The following is a 20,062-nucleotide window of genomic DNA, read 5'->3' as shown; positions in this document are numbered from 1 at the left end:
TTAAGTTCGAAGATGGACAAAATCGGCCCACTGCCACGCCCACAAAATGGCGGAAACCGAAAACCTATAAAGTGTCATAACTAAGCCATAAATAAAGACATTAAAATGAAATTTGGCACAAAGGATCGCATTAGGGAGGGGCATATTTGATCGTAATCTTTTTGGAAAAGTGGGCGTGGCCCCGGCCCCTACTAACTTTTTTTTACATATCTCGAAAACTACTATAGCTATGTCAACCAAGCTGTATAGAATCGTTTGTTTTAGGCATTTCCATATACAGTTCAAAAATGGAAGAAGTCGGACAATAACCACGCCCACCTCCCATACAAAGGTTATGTTGAAAATCACTAAAAGTGCGTTAACCGACTAACAAAAAACGTCAGAAACAATTTTACGGAAAAAATGTCAGAAGGAAGCTGTATTCAGGCTTTTTTTAAAAATTGAAATTTGAATTGACCAAAATCCATATCTCAGGAAGTACTCAACCGATTTCAATGAAATTCGGTATATAATATTTTCTTAGCACCCTGATGACATGTACCAAATATGGGTGAAATCGGTTCACAACCACGCCTGAAATCTTGATTAGCACTTTATCATGCGAGAGTATAAAATGTCGCTGACACCCGAACTTAGCCCTTCCTTACTTGTTCAAAGTAAGTTTGCACCGTATTAGTTTTGCGGTAAATATAAATTCGGACATAGCGGCATAAAGGCAGGTTCTTCTCGTGTTGTCAAAAGCAGCTTTGAAATCGACGAAGAGGTGGTGCGTGTCGATTATCTTTCACGGGTACTTTCCAAGATTTTTCTTATTGCAAATATCTGGTAAATTCCAATCGTTGGGCATGCTTTCGTCCAACCATATTCTGGGAAAAAGGTAACGCATTCTTTTCATCAGTTCTTCGCCATCATATATGAATAGCTCGACCGGCAATCCATCCCCCTCAGCCGCCTTGTTGAAGCTTACAACCGTTAAAACCACTTAGACTGGCTTAAATCTTAGTTATAAATACACTCATAGGTTTATAATTATGAGCCGAGAGACAATCGTCGCAGGAAAAATGTTTTGTGAAACTAGATTCTACCTCCTTTAAGCTGGCTGTCAAGAACTTAAACTCAGAATTCTGCTCAATAAAGAAACAGAAGGTAGAGTACTTCCCCAGGCGAGGCACATCTCGCTTCAATAGTAAATATACCAATACGTCCAATACGCCCAATACGTTCACATGCAATGGAACTACATATCTTGTCAGATGCAAATTGCCGAAGCTGTAGGGAGGAAGCAGAGGTAGAACCACATCGAGTAGGCAGTTTTATATTAGCCATCTTAATGAATTTATGGGAAGCTCGAAATACTTCATGTAGGTATCTGTAAGCGCCTGGTAATCCATACCTAAGGATTTTGAGAATCACAAAGGACCAGCGTTCGAAGCTATCCAAGTGTCATCTAGACGTTTAGCTATTTAGTTTTTCCCACATTTCCCCGATTCCAGGGCGTTATGTTTTACATTCTCCTTAAACTGATTTGCAACTAAGACGTAAATTCGGCGGGATTAGTTGGGATCTGATGTGCCTGTGAAACAAGGACCCTAACACTGGTCAGAAGAAGCAAACTACATCGCAAAAACTCGTATCTATTGTAAAGCGACAAAGCGGTCAAAGTACACCAAACGCAGCTGAGAGGAAGAGGCACAAAGCGCACTCGCAGCCACAATTGGCTGCACCAAGAGAATGTTGGTACTCAGGCTGGTAGCGTAGCCCGTAACTGCGATACCAACAAAAGTGGCAGACTAGCGGTACGGCTCAAAAACTACCCAGCTGAGGTTACAGAGACCGATGAGATGACTACCCTGCATGAGGTGCCCAAAGACTGAAAGCATACTCTTTCCTTCTCGGGTGCTTTCTTCAGGTCAAGTCTACTGCTAACAGTTGGCAAGGACAATGAACAGTTCCATGGTTGTTGGAGACTACTCTGAAGTCAGTTTTTTATCGATCCCTTTCTATGGCAGCTGTATCGGATTATAATATGATATAATAGTAACACTGAGAAATTATTTCGCGTATTTAGAGACAAACTTCAGACCGATATCTCAAAAACTGAGGGACGAGCTCGTACAAATATCGACAGACTGACATACAGCCATGCCCTGAAATGAACGAATGTTCTCGTTTAGTACATTTGAGCGAATTTTGTATCTTCATGGAAATCTATATGTATACCCAGAAACACATATGCATATACATATGTATACGAGTATATGTAAACATACATGTGCGTCCCACGAACGCACAAATGTCACAGTGCATCTGTTGCACATGTTATCCTCTCCGTCAATGCAAACTTGACTTCCACGCTCCAAACGAGGGCATATATAAACTTCTATATTTCAATGTTGCATAATCTTCACTTCCTCTGCTGCACGACAGGCAAACTGCAGCACCCTCCCTATTGGCTAACGCGAGCAAATATTTATAAATATTATGTATATGTATGTATGTATATATGTGTATGTATACCAGCGCTTGCAAGTGGATATGCGTTACACATTTGCTGTTAATCAGGACGAAATTCGCTGCAGTGGCTCCAAATAAGGTGCACGTGTGCATATATGCTTACAAATATACCAATATATACTATAAATACATAYACATRTGTACATATCTATGTATGCATTTGTGTTGTTATGTTTGATCTTTGCATTAGCATAAAATTTCATGAGCACACCTTGAGGAAATTCACAGAAAAAATTAAAATACGAAAACAGATTGCAGATGTTAGTCACAAATGTAGTCACATATACATACATTAGGGTGAGTAAAAAAATACGAAGATTTTTTTTCGCTTGGTACTCTAAAAAAAATAAATTCTTAGACCGCTCTAAGAAAGTAACGGGTAATCTATGTACAGGTATTTTTGCAAAAAAAAACTTTTTGAAAGAACAGAATCCGCTTTAACTTCCCAAGTGACAATGCTTCGCTCCATAGGCTCTTAAAAATTGCCAAGARGATCCAACGAACGAACGAAAACCAAATATTGTTCAGCGATGAGGCTTATATCTGGCTTCATGGGTATATAAAGAAGCAAAACTGTCGAACTGGACGAAGAGCAACCTGAGAKATTCAAGAACTGCGTTTTCATCCAGAAAAAAACCACCGGTTTGGTGTGGTTTGTRGGCCGSTRGAAWMATCRGTCCATATTTCTTTAAAAATAATGTCTTTGCGAACGTAAACGTCAATGACGACCTTTATCACTCCATGATAACCTACGTTTTTATGCTTGAAATTGAAGCTCGTGGTCTCGGCTTTCAGATTCAATGGATTTATTGAGAGAACACTTCTGTAAGCWGATAATTTCACGTTTTGGGACGGTCAATTGACCACAAAGATCGTGTGATATCGYACCGTTAGACTTTTTCCTGTGGCGATATGTAATGTCTAAAATCTATGCGGACAAACCCACTTCGATTTAGGCCTTGGAGCAAAACAACGCGCGTATTATTTGCCAGTCACCAGTCGAAATGCTCGAACGGGTCATTGAAAATTAAACTCAACGGATGGACCATCTAAGAGATGAACCTCAAAAAGTAAATTCCAAAGAATGTTCTTTCGAATGATAATAAACATTCCCATTAAATTTGAAGTTTCTGTGTATTTTTCTTTGGAAAAGCAGGAAATCTTCAAGTGCATCATCCTTTAGCTAACTGTGAAGGAGAGTACCTTCCCTTACAATTAAGAGCAACTTGAAGAGACTTTTTTAGAGTTCTAAGAACCTATTTTTCAGAGTACCAAGCGACAGAAAAAAAACTTAGAACCCACCCTAATACCACATTTGTATGTAAATAACCAAATAGGACATTCACACTGCAGTGCCGTATTCMCAGCGTTCTCCCCTGTAATTTCATCCTGACAGCCGCACGTTGTAACGCCAAGCAACAGGCGGCGACCATTTGACTTTACGAATTTCTCAAAAATCATTAGCCTGCTCCCCACTGCCGCTCCTCCCACGTTGGGCACTGTGTACGTGTGCAGCTAGGGGTACAACTAACTATGCACACATGCATACCTACATACTTACATACATAGACATAGATATTTGTATAGGCCCGAACGCGGACACGCCATAGTTTTGCGCTCCTGCACGCACCGCGCCACGCTATGCCTGTGTTTACATTATCACATAGATATGCGCGATTGTTGACTATTTCAAGTAATTTGTATGCATTTTTGCTTCTCTTCTGTGTACGAGTATCTTTCCCGAATTTCTACTTGATACACCAATTTGTGCGCTCTGCGCTCTTCTGCGTCGTCTCTACGCATTTTGCTTTGCATTTATTTTTGTGCGTGCCCCATTGTTGCACATGCAATGTGGCAATGTGACCATGAATTTTCGGCTACACTGCGTTGCATTCTCACACAGGCGGCCGCGACGATGGGTTAATGACCCACACGCAGAAATGCATTTCCACGCCGAAAAGAGTGGCAAAACGAAATTATTTGAAGAAAAGCATACATATTTTGGAGAATCTGTACAGGAAACTCGATTGGCGAGTTGATTGAAGCGTCAATTGCTTCTTTCGTAGAACACAAACATGTACATATACATAGTTTCAAAGTGCGAGTACTCGTATGTATGGGTTGGGGAATTTATGTTTTCGAAGCAGCAAGTAAAAAGTGCGTGAAGATGCACCCCCATGCGCGATTTGACGAAACCAATATTCTCTAATGATTTTTTAGGTAATTGTGTGAGACAAAATGGGGTTCGAAATCGATTAGATTTAGCAAATTTTATATATATGTACATATATATATTTGTATATATAAATGTTATCTCTAAGTTTTATTACTAAACCCATTTCGAGGTTCCCTACTTTTTTAAAGAAAATAATCATTCGAAAGATCATTCTTTAGCATTTAGGTTTTGAAAATTATCTCTTTCAAATGTTGACCGCGGCTACGTCTCTGGGTTATCTTTTGAGTCCAATTTCCGATGACATTTCGACTGGTAACTGGTGACTGACAGTCGTGGTGCGTTGCTTCAAGGCCTGAATCGAAGCGAGATTGCCTGCATAGCCTTTAGACTTTACACATTATCCCAGAAAAAACTCACACCGTTAATATCACACGATATTGGTGGCCAATCGAAAAAACGTGAAATTATCTGCTCACCGAAGTATTCTCTAAATAAATCCATTGATTGATGCGATTTGTGGGCAGTGGCAACGTCTTGTTAAAACTAAATGTCGTCGAGATCACGAGCTCCAATTTTAGGCATCAAATATTCCGTTATTATGGCAGGATAGCGGTCGAAATTGACGGTTACGTTCTCACYCCCATCATTTTTGAAGAAATATGGACCGACGATTCCACGTGGCCAACAAACCACACCAAATCGTTGTTTCTTTTCTGGATGAAATGGTAGTTCTTGAATCTTTCCAGATTGTTCTTCGTCCAAAATGCGACAATTTTGCTTGTTTCCAAACTCATTGAGCTGGAATTGGACCTCACCGCTGCAGAAATTTGGGTCGAAAACTTCGTATCTTCTTGRAGGAGCATTTTAAGAGATCATAGAGCGARGCGAAGTCGCTTGGGAAGGTCGAGTGACTTCAGTTCTTGCACAAGCTGYATTTTGTACGYTTTCAATTTAAGATCTCAACGTAAATTGCGCGAAGCCTTTCCATACGTCAGTCTCCATGGTCTTCGTTATGAAACCCAATATCCTCTCCTGTTAGCCAAAGCTGACCGCTTCTTTATGGGCGCACCCCAACACTCCTCTGTCAAAAACTTTCTTTCAAAGCCGCTTTCGACAGTACTCATATACTGCCCATTCGATGTAAAGTCTTTATTTGGTATCCCTGCGAAACCTAGCTGGTTATGCAGTATGAGGTTGAGCACAAATCGGAAAGGAACGTCTACCAGACGTTCGATACCAGACGATGTTTTAGTCAGGGCAATTTCCTTCCCTCCATACCCTCTTGTGCTTCTTCTTCAATATAATGCTGACATAATGATACGTGCTGCTAACCTGAACCGCAGTGAGACCCTAATCTATACTTTCATCGCTACTGGGATACGCAAATTAAAATGTCATCGTAGGCATTAACAACAGAGCCTTCAGAGCAGCATTTTTCAGAGGTCACACACAAAGACTCTTCCCATTTTCGGGACTACGTCACTGTTAGCCACTRTAAATTWGTAAACATTAAGGACTCGCAATCASTACAAATTCAACAAATAGTCTAAGCGTGGAAATCAAGTGCARAAAAGCACTTGCCGACAGTTACCAATTTGGGGTCTATAGGAATAGAAACAGATTCCTCTCTCAATAAACAAAAAATACGCTCTATAAGTCCCTCATTTTCCCGTCCTACTATACCGAGATGAGGAAACACTTGGAACATTCGAAAGTACTGTTCTTTGCAAGATATTTTGAGCCGTCCGCGTGAGCAATGAATATCAGAGAAGATGGAACCACTTACTGTATGAGCTCTATGGAGCCATGAATATAGTTAATAAACATAGCGACATGGATTATCTTATAAAAATCCAACGAATGCGCTGGTTAGGCCATGTTATCCGTATGGAAAATGATGGTGCAGCAAACAGGTGCTTCGCTTCAAGATAGGTGGCTAGATAACAGAAACAAAGGCGCCCACGCATTTAATGGAAGGACTAAGTGCATAGAGACCTGTCTGCAAAGCATACAGATGAATCGCGAAGTTGTATTTTCGCATCACATACCGAACCGCGGTTATAGCGCCAAAGCAGAAGTGAAGAGTCTGTTAATTTGGACCGTCAGAGAATAGCTCGTAATAAATGTTTCTCAGCCAATYCCACCAAATACATAGTAAAAATTCCAGAGAATTCTTGCTTGACCACCGTTTGCGCCTGTTCACCGTGCTTTGACCACGACCGTAGCTATCCGCTTCAGAAATATATCAATTTGATTGCAATTCAGTAATAATTCGGAGATGGATATTTAGTCCTTGATGTTTTTTCGCATTAACTCGTATGTTATTTCATAGGTTGAAATATAAGTGTGGCAGTATATCAGTCTCCTTGCCCCAGTTTTCCCAGTAGCGAAACTTTAAACTATCACGATCCATTCAACTGTCAAAGTCGAGTTGAAAATGTGTACACTACCAACTTTCTATTTCATGAGAGCTTTACAGGGCTTTATTTCCGATCGGAAATAACAACTTTTGACAGATGACTCTACATTACATTTCTATCTTGACACTGTTTTCGGGGTTAATGCTGGTTACAAGGTAAAGAAATTTTAGACTGGTTCTTCAAGCGGACAAATTATTTCTTCTGAGTATGTGTCTTAGAGGTATTGACAGTTCCCGGCCATATATAGATCTGAATCAGTTCCAGTTACATATACACCACTGTCGAGAGAATGATTCTGTGGAACACAGAAAACGCCGCGAAAAAAATCGGTTTATTTTTATATCATCAAAATTTTACTATTCAAGAATATGTCGAAATGAGGCCCTTTCAAATTCAAATTTTTGTCGGAGATATACTTACATATGTATGTAGGTATTTTGCTGACTCGGCATCCCGACTCATTCAGCTTTGCCGGATACATAAACGCGCTTCGCCCGAAACTATCTCCTTCCAAATGATACCCTCGATTTCTCAGAGTCGACTGAATCGATTTGTCTGACTATTGATTTTAGAGAATATTTTTTAAAGACTTGATTTGGAACTATCCATAAATATCTCGAAACTATCTTTTTCAAAATTAAACCTATGGTTACTCAGATTCTACTAGACCGRTTTACGTAAAATTTTCAGRTAGTCTTCTTTAAACCATTAAACTGTTTTTTACTTACACAATGTTCGCAAATAARAAACAAAACAAGTAAGGAAGGGCTAAGTTCGGGTGTCACCGAACATTTTATACTCTCGCATGATAAARTGATAATCGAGATTTCAGGCGTGGTTGTGAACCGATTTTACCCATATTTGGTACATGTCATCAYGGTGTTAAGAAAATATTATATACCGAATTTCATTGAAATCGGTTGAGTACTTCCTGAGATATGGTTTTTGGTCCATAAGTGGGCGACGCCACGCTCATTTTCAATTTAAAAAAAAAACCTGGATGCAGCTTCCTTCTGACATTTCTTCCGTAAAATTTAGTGTTTCCGACATTTTATGTTAGTCGGTTAACGCACTTTTAGTGATTTTCAACATAACCTTTGTATGGGAGGTGGGCGTGGTTATTGTCCGATTTCTTCCATTTTTGAACTGTATATGGAAATGCCTAAAAGAAACGACTCCGTACAGTTTGGTTGACATAGCTATAGTAGTTTTCGAGATATGCCCCTCCCTAATGCGATCCTTTGTGCCAAATTTCATTTTAATGTCTTTATTTATGGCTTAGTTATGACACTTTATAGGTTTTCAGTTTTCGCCATTGTGTGGGCGTGCCAGTGGGCCGATTTTGCCCATCTTCGAACTTAACCTTCTTATGGAGCCAGGAAATACGTGTACCAAGTTTCATTATGATATCTCAATTTTTACTCAAGTTACAGCTTGCACGGACGGACGGACAGACAGACATCCGGATTTCAACTCTACTCGTCACCCTGATCACTTTGGTATATATAACCCTATATCTGACTCTTTTAGTTTTAGGACTTACAAACAACCGTTATGTGAACAAAACTATAATACTCTCTTTAGCAACTTTGTTGCGAGAGTATAAAAATTTTAAAGCAAAAAATCAGCGTGCTTGATACATAAAAGTACACACTTATATTTCCAGATACAATAACTTTTGACTTCAGAGATTCAACCAATTTCTAATTAATGAGCTGCAATTATTTTCGATTTCTTTTTTTGTCTATTAAAACATTTCGATAATACATTTTATTCAGTCAGTCACAGTCACAGTCAGTCGAAGCTGTGCCCGACAATACGCGGCAATTAAGTATCGAACAATTGTCAACCCCTAATGACATTTACTCAATTGTCAAAAGTGTCAAATTAATCAGTCAAAATAGAAACAAGCAAAAAATAAGATTGAGCACAAAAATAGCAAAAAACCGTAGTTGTGTAGTAAGTAGTGAAGAAAGAAATACACACACTTCTACTCTATTTCCTAAAGACGAGTTTCACTGTCTTTAAACCTCAAGTTTTAACATTCTTCGCTCACACACACTAACCACTTGTCAAAACAAATGATGCTGTCAAAATGACAATTGTCGCTTCGTGGCGAGTAGAATATCGTCACAACTCCCTACATCGTATGTGCACATACCGAGGTACAATTGGCTTACCGGCAATACAAACAGCATCCACCACGTCTCGGAAGCAAGTAGCAAACAAGTTGAGCAAACAAGAGCCGAATTAACAAAACTTCTTTGATGCACTTGAGAAAATAGTAGAAAACAGTAGAAAAAACACATACATAAGTACTTAGATATATTTATATACAAATGCATTTATGCTGTTTGTACACGATTGTATACATATACTCGCATATGAACAAATACATATGCACAATGAAGTAGATGCAAGCTAAAATAGTGAATATATGCATATGTATGTATGTATATCCAGTTCTATGTATTAATATAAAAATATCATTTTTATGCTTTATACGTAATAATATTACGTTAAGTGACGGTTAGAGACCCTATAAAGTATATACATATGCATATCATAGTCCAGCGTCTCAGGCTGAGTCGATAAAGCCACCTATATATAGGCGAACTAGTTTTTTAGTTTTGGAGATATCGTTCTGAAATTTTACACACGTCCTCTCTTCCATAAGAACCTGCTCACCTATAGGAACCGCTGTTATCGTACCAATATAACATATTTGTACGTCAGCTGATCGATAAAAATTATGTCCTTGTAAAGAAAAGTTTTTTATTAGACAAGATATCCTCACGAAATTTATCATAAAAGATTCGTCAAAGAAATGCTACAATCTCCGAAGAAATCATTTAAATCGGTTCACTATAACATATAGCTGCCATACAAACAAAATCAAGTTCGTGTATGGACAACTTTTTTTTACTTGACAAGAAAACTTCACGAAATTTAGTACATACTATTATGCAAAAGTGGTATATTAAGGTCCACTCCAACCATGACATTTAACGCCATCTTACACATAGTGTCCGCAGATTTCATTATTTGCTATTAGACTCAGAGAATCTGGGTTCTTAAAAGAACACGTGTCTGAACACTCGGAAATCCTCACAAACTTTGACTTCATACCGGATCACTTAGATCATGGAATCGCCAAACTGTGCTCTGGTGTCTCCTTCTCTGCCCATATATCGACGAGGGAGTTGTGGTTGGGGAGAAGCTGTTGAAGGAGAGAGGCAGTGGGCTTCTTGACGTATAAGTCAAAGGTTGGATGAAGGTTGATGGAGGGGGTTTACTGTTAGGAGCACTCTATCAATTGCAGTTTCAGACCTCCTGACTATTGCAATGATTACAGTGTCTTCTAAGCCGAGGTTGCAGCCATTAAGGTAGCAGTATAGTTACTGCTCCGGAGTGCAGCCTCATTCAGAGAAATGAACGTCCACTCAGAAAGCAGAGCGGTGATACTGGCCTTAAACCCATTAACAGTACGTTCAGTATTTCAGGGTTGGTCAAGAAATGCCTAACCTCGTTATCAATAGCTTCGAGTGTTTTTGTGAGAAGACTGAGGTAGTTGCCAGGCCACAGCGTACACAGTATTTATCTCCGTGTGATTTTTTCTTGTTGAAAGCGATAAAATAAAATTCGCTGAAGGAGCTAAAACCCATCTTAAAAAGTGCTTATGAAAAGTGTTTCGAGGACTGGAAAAATCATTGGCATAATTGTATTACATCTGGTGGCGATTACTTTGAAGATGACAAAATAAATATTAATGAATAATTAAATAGGCATATATAGTACGTATATATGTATGTTTGACAGCTGTCATACTTACTTAATTCCTTACATTTGAATCAAGTTCTCCCACACTCTCCGGCGCATCAGGTAAAATATTGCCAAATCTTTATTATAAGACATTTGTATGTATGCGCATATGAATGTATGTATGTATGCACATATGTATGTATCTTGTCGTATCTGTATAAAAAAAAGAAAGGAAGCGCAGCTGTAAGCAGAATGACGGCACAAAAAGTCATGGGAAAGTATCTCAATGAAATGTGTTTCTAATAGCCAAAGAACTGTTGCATGCAACAATCACAAAAWTATGCTGAGTTGTTGTTGTTTTCTAGCAATTTTAGTTTCTCCAAATCATAAATTTATATTTTCGATTAAAAAATATAAAATAAAAACAAACTGGTTTTAATTTTYTTGTACCAACAAAACATATGCGCAATCTTAGCACTAACAGAATTATATAAATATGCACATAAGGATATATGTATATTTGTAGATATATACGTATACATATATTATTGATATTTGTCTTTATAATGATTTCCAATTTCCCTTTTATAAAATTACACGCTTATAATGCTTCTTATTGCACGCCAGCTATCGATAATTAAATTTATACATATAATTCCACAAACACACTCACACACTCATACACATGTAAGCACCTGAATTTGTTGCATGCAACACGAAAACACAGCAAAAGGTCCTACCGTATTCCCCTCACTTGTCGTTGCATTCACTATTCACTGTTGCATTGCCGTTTGTGGCATGCTGTAGGTGTTGCAACATTGCCATTAAGTTTGGGTTATTGAACTGTTTATCTTTGATTTTTACCTTTTGTATTTTTCCCTGCCTTTCACTGTTTACCTCGTTACGTTGCTGCGTTTCGTTCGTTTGTTTGTTGCATTGTTTTTGTTAGCATTATTCTCAGCAATTTTCCCATCGTTGTGGATTTTTTTTATATGCAGGTGTTTCTTTGCGTCACAGTGAAATCTTTTATTGGCAGCRAAATTACGAATGTTGGTGGGAAGTGGCAAAAGGCAATTTATAGTCTTGCAAGTCCTGTTTCCCTACACAAATGGAGTTGCTTTTGTGACTTTTGTGGTTGYCTCGACACAAAGATCATTAGGTAAGTCTTAAGGAGATTAAATAAGATTTAGGTTTTGTGGATTTTGAAAGGTTGTTAATGGGTTAAGTTGTAGTTAAGACGCTATAAATAATCGACAACATACAATTATGATTTACGCAAGCCCAGATTTTGTAAGAAGCAGAACATGACATATAGAAATATTTATAACAAAATTAACGCATTCTTTTATTTTATTTTATTTTTTTTTTATTTTTTTTTTTTTTTTTTTTTTTTTTTTTTTTTTTTTTTTTTTTTTTTTTTTTTTTATATATGTAGGAACAAGAATGCATAGTCATTATATATATATAGGTTAGGTAAGGTTAGTCTGGTAGGCCAATGAGCCACGCGTGGACCACTTCTGGTCTTTTGCGATATCACATGCAGTTCAGTTAATAGATACATGAGGAGTATTTATACTATAGGATGTATGCGCTTGACGCGAATTTTAACAGGCTCTGCGCCCTCACTGTTGATGCCTCTYCAGTGTGTCATACCATGAGGACCCCAATGCGGAACAAGAGCTATATTGTTTCCCTAGTGTCTTGCTCGAGACATTATCTGCAGTCTTCTCGATTTGTCAGCCTATTCTGCGGACGTGTGTCGCCACCAGAATGTGGTCAGTTAGTATTCCGATCATGTTCCCGACTCTGGAATTGCCTGCAAGTGCATAAGCAGTCAGCTGCGCAGCTTTCGCAATAGCAAAGAGTTTCAATAGCTTTAAATATACTACAGTGGTCCGGCAACTAAAAAGGCTGTCTTATGCCTAACTCTAGCCAACCACATTTTCCTATGTTTACTATGAACCTTCTTTCCCCCAGTGGGATCATGTAGTCGGTGTTTGCTAAATCGCCATTACTCACCGAGCTATGCCCGAAGGTTATATAATATATGTAAATTCTCCTGCAGTCAGTAGTCGTTCCGCCGATTTTGCTGGGCAGTTTTCAGTGAAGAGGCAGGTTTAGTACTAGTTCAAGAGTCGTCGTTGGAGTTTTTCTTAAGGGAGTATTCTACTCTAGAATTTTGAAAAATTCGATTTTTTTTCATATATTTAAAGTTTAGACCCTTAAGAACATATCCTCTTAAGGATTTTTTAAAACTAAAATTATTTTAAGAGCTACAGTTACTTTAGTGACGCAGTACCTAACCCGGTAGGTAGGTAAACTCACTTTTTTAAACGCGTTTTTTTTTTGGAAAATTGTTTTTTCCACACGGTACCGGTATCTCAAGTTCTATACAACCGATTTACTTGAAATTTTGTGTGATCCTTCTTTATATAATCCTTTATCGTTCCTACCAGCATCGTGTCAAAATTTTTGTTTTCAATATTTAAAAAAAATTCAGGAATTTCAAAAAGAAAGCGTAAAAAATGATTTTTATTTTCAGACAGTCGCCATTTTTCAAAAAAAAAAATTTTTCGTGTTCCCTGAAATAGGGACTATAACTTTTATTTATTTATTTTTTTATTATTATTATTGTCAGTTTATTTAGTAAGTAAATTACAAAAATAAAGTTAATACTAAGGTGCTAGCACAGAAAGCGCCATCGACCGGGAATATAACAGCATCCTTACTGATTAGGAATTTCTTTTGATTTTTTTTTCAGACCAGGAAGGTCAGGCTCAATGTCACCAGGATGCGCCATTTTTTTACACCTGTCTCTCCCCCTCCTCTAATTATTTTAATTTTTAATATGTTTTTGGAAAATATTTTTCTGTATTCTTAAGTTATCAATAAAAACACCATAAAAAAATGGATAGTAAAAATATTTTTGGTTTTTTTTTTTTAAATAAAATTCAAAATACTGCCCAAAATGTGATTTCTAAAGCAGAATATCAACTTAAAGCTCCCGATATGCAGAGCGCAGCAAACCGCTGAACCCTTTCCATTTGCTTCCGGTAGGTGAATTTCCGTACGCCAGTCCACCTTACCATTGCAGCGTAGAGCAGACCACATATGGTCTTACAATAGCTGTGTAGCACTAGTGCATGAGAGAGGCAGTGTCACCAAGTTTTGCCGAAYATTGATTTGCACAATGTGCTTGGCRATTATAGTGTTACCTYGGACAATAATGTATTCAAAATTTCGTGAAGATATCTTGTCAAATAAARAAGCTTCCCATACAAGAACTTCATTTTGRTCGGTTRGTTTGTATGRCAACTATATGCTATAGTCGTCCGATCTGAAAAACTGGTTCGGAGACTGTATCTTTGCCTCAAAGCATAATCTGTGCCAAATTTCGTGAAGATATGTTGTCAAAGAAAGAATCCATATTTTCCATACAAGCACTTGATTGAGATCGTTCAGTTTGTATGAGAGTTATACGGTATAGTAGACCGATATCGCCGATTTCAACAARTATGCAGTTTTTTTTAACGAGAAAAGCACTTGTGCAAATTTTAGTGCAATATGTCTATCATTAAACTTACTGACTAGTTCGCGTACTAACTAAGCCAGTAACGCCCTATAGAAGAATATTGCGCAGTTTATTAAGCTATTTTGCAGAAGTCTTCACTAAGCAAAGAGCTAATTGTAATAAATTCGCAAACCGGAAAGCTTGAAAAGCTTTACACAACTAAAAACCTTCGCAAAAAATGCAAATTGCTTAACATTTCAGTTTCGTTTAAGCTTCAAATCAAAAGCTTTTTGATCAGTAGGCGATTAAAATGTTCATAACGCAGGAATTAATGTACATACATACATTTGAATTAAGAGTGTATTTATGTATAAAAGTGGCCGGTGCTATAAAGTGTTAAAAGGCTGTTGGGTAAATTTAAAGACAAATAATATATACATACATATAGCATGCTGCAGATAGTTAAATATGTATGTACATGTACATACACATATCCATTTACATTAGTTTGGGTCAAAACTCGATAATTTTTTTTTTTTTTTTTTTTTTTTTTTTTTTTTTTTTTTTGCTTGATAACCTGAAAAATAGGTGATCAGAGACCTCTACTACAAGTTCTTAACTGTAAAGGGTAGATTCTCCACATTACAGTTTTCTATTTTTTCTTATTATCAGTTAGAAAAATTGCAATTTGCAAATGTTTCGATTTTTTTCTTCGAAACATATCATTTTTGTTCAATACCACCGCGACTCAGAGGACGCTAGCTCAAGCTAATCTCTTTGCAGATATCATTTTATTTCAAAACTAAACAAATTAATTAATAAGAATGATAAAAACACATTATTTGTGCAGTTATGAGAGATTTCCGGCTGTGAGGTCTGTCCGTAATGAAGAATTTCGTTGTATTTGCTTTTGGTTTTTAATATTCTTTATATATAACATTTTATATTGTTTACAAATTTTCCAAAATAGATTAATACCTACTACACAAATCCATTCCATCCATCCAATTCATTTCAATTTATATTCAGCAACAACAAAATGCATTCATATAAAAACTTAAGAAAGCTCCTAAAAGTGTACACATATGATTTGCAGCAACTGTATGCTAACGTAAATATGTATATGAATACTCTCCGCAAGCATATCAGTCACATGTTGCCTTGTTTTATTTTTGCACAGCGCGCACATAGGCACACACACTCACACAAACATACGCACTCAACGCTTTGCCATGCTYCTACACGTGTTTGTGTGTTGCTATTATTCGCTTAACTCGTATAGTTCGTTTATCTTCCGCGCCGCACTTCGCAAACTGCTGATTGGTCGTTTGTGCAAAAATCGCACGACTCATGCAAACTTCGGCAAAAATTTGCGAAAGCTCAAAGCGAATAAAATTTTTGCACAAGACATCGTATCGGCATCGCGTCGTAGCTTAGTCAGCTTCGGCCCTGTCATAAACTTCGGCACAATGTGCCAAAAGTTCGGCGCTGTGACGCCGCTTGCTGATAGGTGGCTGTTGGTCGTTTCCTGTGTTTTGCGAATCGTTTATTAGATAGGTTAGGCGCACACGACACTGAAGCGCAAAACTTTTGCTATTTTTTTTTGTGTTTGCGAATACTTGAGTGTGTGTTTGTATATACATACATATATGTATATATTCATGTTATTTAGTATTTTAGGAGAGCGCTGTGCGTTGTTTGGTCAGCAAGTCGTTAGTTCTTTTTGGAAATACGAAATGCTGCCGATGTGGCGTAAATCTCATGTGTGTGAAGGTATGAGATGTAGATATATTAGTATACTTTATTGTAGGCAGACACTTTAGCATACGTGCTTTTTGTGGTTTATTCTTTGCTACAAGTTGACACTACCGATTTGTATGTTCGTTAACCTATTAACGGGCGGAATTGAGAAACTAATAAAGTTATATTATTATGCGGTAATAGCTGGTTTGAAATAACTAAGATTTCTCTAATATTCGAAAATTATAAAAATAATCGAAGTAAGCGTTTAATAGTATATACACTCAAATAAGTATTCAAGCAAAAACCAATTTTAAAATAGTTTAAGAAATTTTTGAGGTCGGAGGTCAGAAAAAATGCATTTTTTAGATGTTTTGAAGAGTTAAATTTACATTTTCAGAATTAATGAATAATTAAGAATCATTTTTAAATCCCTTCTTCCCGTAGGAGAACAAGTACAGGCGGACTGCCGAAAAGCGGCGAGGAAGATTCGATTATCTGAAATCAAAAAAAAAAAAAAAATATCGAAAATACTATGGATGAATACAGGTAATGATCGAGGAACTAGGTACTCAAAATTTTTATTTTCGAAAATATGTCGGCTTCCGAAAAAAGTGTTTATTCCTCAAAAATTTACTCTTCAGAGTGGCTTAAAAAACCAACAAAAAAAATATTGTCCGAGTTTTAAGTTTTAGTTAAAGTTTCAGGTAAATTTTTTGACAAATATGCTCATATCACCGAAATGTGAAAATTTAATTTTCGTCAGAATGGCCAACAAAAATATCCAGAATCGTATATACCGAATTTTGAGTTTTAGTTAAAGTTTTGGGTAAGTTACCTTTTTTTTGACAAATACGCTCATTCAGAGGAAGTATTTGCCGGATTAACCTCAAATTTTCCACGCGTATCTTAAAATATGTGTACGTATGTATGTGTGCATATATTTACACTCGGTAGAGTATAAAAATAATAATAATAAATAATTAAGTTTATCTAAAATTTTGCAATCCAAACTTGTCTCCGAAAATTTTCAAAAATTTCTTAGTAAAAAACATGCGCCCCTCAATGGTTTAATGCCACCAGCATGCTGTGCGTCAGTTTTGCGCGCAAGTGTGCGAATTTCTTTTTTGTTGTTTAATTTTTTTTTTTTTTTTTTGCCAACTTTTTGCTGTTTTGTCTACTGGCTTTTGCTCACGCACTGGTCGGCGGGAGATTGGTTGTTGACTCTCACGCAACTGTTTGAGGGATAGTTAGGTATGTATATATGTACTTATGTATATTTTTGAATGAATGTGTGTATGTACATTAATTTGTATGCGTTTGTGTGGCGTTGTTGCAATTTTTTTTGTTATTTTCGGTGCTTTTTTTTGCCCGCCTATCTGCTATTTGCTATTTTCGGCATTTGTTTTCGCGCGATTACGTTGTTGTTGCTCTTGAAATTGCGTTTTCAAGTTCAAGTTTATGGACGCGGCAATAATGTATGGCCGTGGCTTTGAATTCGCGTATCTATTATTATTTTTGTGTTTTTTTTTTTTTGCATAACAATTTGGTTCGCTAATATTGAGATTGCGATGGCGAATTATTTTKCTGGCAAATGGAGAGCAAAAAGTGCTTTCATGTGCGTTCCTTTTAGGTTTTTTGATATTGGATTTTGGTTATTGGATTTTTTTAATATTATTRGTAATATTGAATTTTTCTATTTTTAATTTTTTTGTTATTAATTTCTTAATTTAAACTTGATGTTAGCAATTTTTACATACAAAATTTTATAAAAAAAAATTTTATTTGTCAGCTTTGCCGTTTCTTCTAYTTTTGTTTCTGTTTCTGCCGTTCTCGGCTTCGCTTATTTTACTTTCTTTATTATTCGTGCTTTTTCTTTCGCTTTTCTGCTATTCGCTTCGCACACATGCACATATRTACATATTCAGCGCTTTTTCATGATGGCTGTTCTATTTTTGTAAAGTTCATTTTGTTTTCGGCATTTCTGCACTCTCCGCTCCAGCGGAACCCGCTCCGCCCAGTCGAGCGCCACGTTCTCGCCGATTTCGTGCAGAATTCAACGTTTTGTTATTGACAGATGTAACTAACGTGGGCACACACAAATGTACATACATATAGGTACATACATACCCTACGCATGTACATGTACATATGTATATACATACTTACATATGGTTTTATATTTATATACACATAAAAGTTTTAGCAAAAATTTATGCGATTTCTTTGTCAGCTTTCTTAATTCATAGCGGCGCTTACATGCTTGTAATAAATGCATACATATGTGCATATATGTATGTATGTCTGTATATTTTTTTTTTACTCTTCTCTTCGCCAATTCTTTGTCAGCATTCAACAGCTAAATTAATGTTAATTTTATTTATGTTCTTGAGTAGCCTACTATTGTTGGCTTTGCAGTAAACGTGTGGAAAAAAAATGGGAAGGAGTGGACACCTCGCCATCTTGGTGGATTCTGACTGGTTTTTGCATGCTGAGCCCGCGGTAAGGCGTGGAGACAGCTGCTAAGCGACTTTTTTGCAAAACTTCACAAGCCGGGGTCTAATACACACATACATCCTTAAAGACATATGTTTGTATGTTTAAAGTAGAATAAAATAGATGACAATCAAAAAAGCCTGGAGTACACGTGGAGCTGGCTGGCTGGCGGCACGGCGACAACTTGTGAGACACAAATTTTCACAGGTACGTATGTAAGTATTAYCTCATATGTTTTCTGTATTTATGTACATATGTTTTATTTTATTTTATTTTTTTATTTTTATTTTTTTATATGTGCATTTATTTATATGCTTGTATGGTAGTCGCCTTCACACATCCATAAATATCTGTTACGACTATTGCCTTCTGTGTGGATTTGCATTTTCACTGCTTTGGCCTTTGTCTTTGAGGCCGCGAGGCGTCCRTGTTTCAGCAAATATCCAGAACTTTGGCAAAACTACGAAAAGTTACCATGCAAGATGCCAAATTTGCAGCAAAAAACCCAAAAGTGCTAATTAGTTGGAATTATTCATTAAAAGGGATAGATAATAATAGTCTATACCGATAGAGAAATGTTACAAGTGTACGTGTTAAATCAGTGAATTGCTAAATTTGCTAGCATCTACACATATGCTGAAGCAGCTTTAAAATAATAATCGGCTGCTTGAATCTTTTAGCTAATAATAAAATGAGAGCTGGATTCTAATGGCACTACTCAAATAACTGGATTTAGCTTAAAAAGAAAGCGCACGTACACACAAACATACACACATACATATATGTATTTGTACATATGTATATATTTACTTATCTATAAATTATACTTATATTTTATATAGTTAAAAGCGAAACATTTTTATTTTTAGACTAATTTATGCTTAGTAAATTATAATTATTTGGCAATAAATTAACTTCTTTGATTTTGCATTTTTTTCGCATTTTTTAGCTTCTCGACATTTCATGGAATATCGTCCTCAAATCTCGCATTCTTCTAAGACAAGATACATGGTCGTAAGTAGTTTTAATTCGACTAAAAATTCTACGGCAATAAATTTGAAAACAAATCGCGTTATTAAAGCATTATGGATKAGAGATTTAATACAATAWTAAAAAAKAATAATAATGAAATTTAATATAATGTAAGCTAAGTTCAGGTGRAAGTTAAACAAATTTCGAAACTTTGGAATCGTATTTGATGTTTTTAAAAACAATTATTTTAGATACCTTCCTCCTTTGATYAATCTCGAAATATTAATTATTTGACAAATATGTCGTTATAGAAGAACTTCTAGCCACTTTATCACAAATGAATAAAATATTCAATAAATTAATTAATTTTAACAAAATTTTTAATTAAAAAATAATAATTAGGAGTTTTTCTTTTCTAAACCGAGGTATGTATGTATTAATACCAATCAACAAATATTTTAAATTTCATTC

This window comes from Bactrocera latifrons, unplaced genomic scaffold (genome assembly GCF_001853355.1).
Source record: "Bactrocera latifrons isolate USDA-ARS-PBARC rearing strain unplaced genomic scaffold, ASM185335v1 scaffold_219, whole genome shotgun sequence".
Lineage (NCBI taxonomy): Eukaryota > Metazoa > Arthropoda > Insecta > Diptera > Tephritidae > Bactrocera > Bactrocera latifrons.
Note: the sequence above shows the minus strand (reverse complement) of the source record.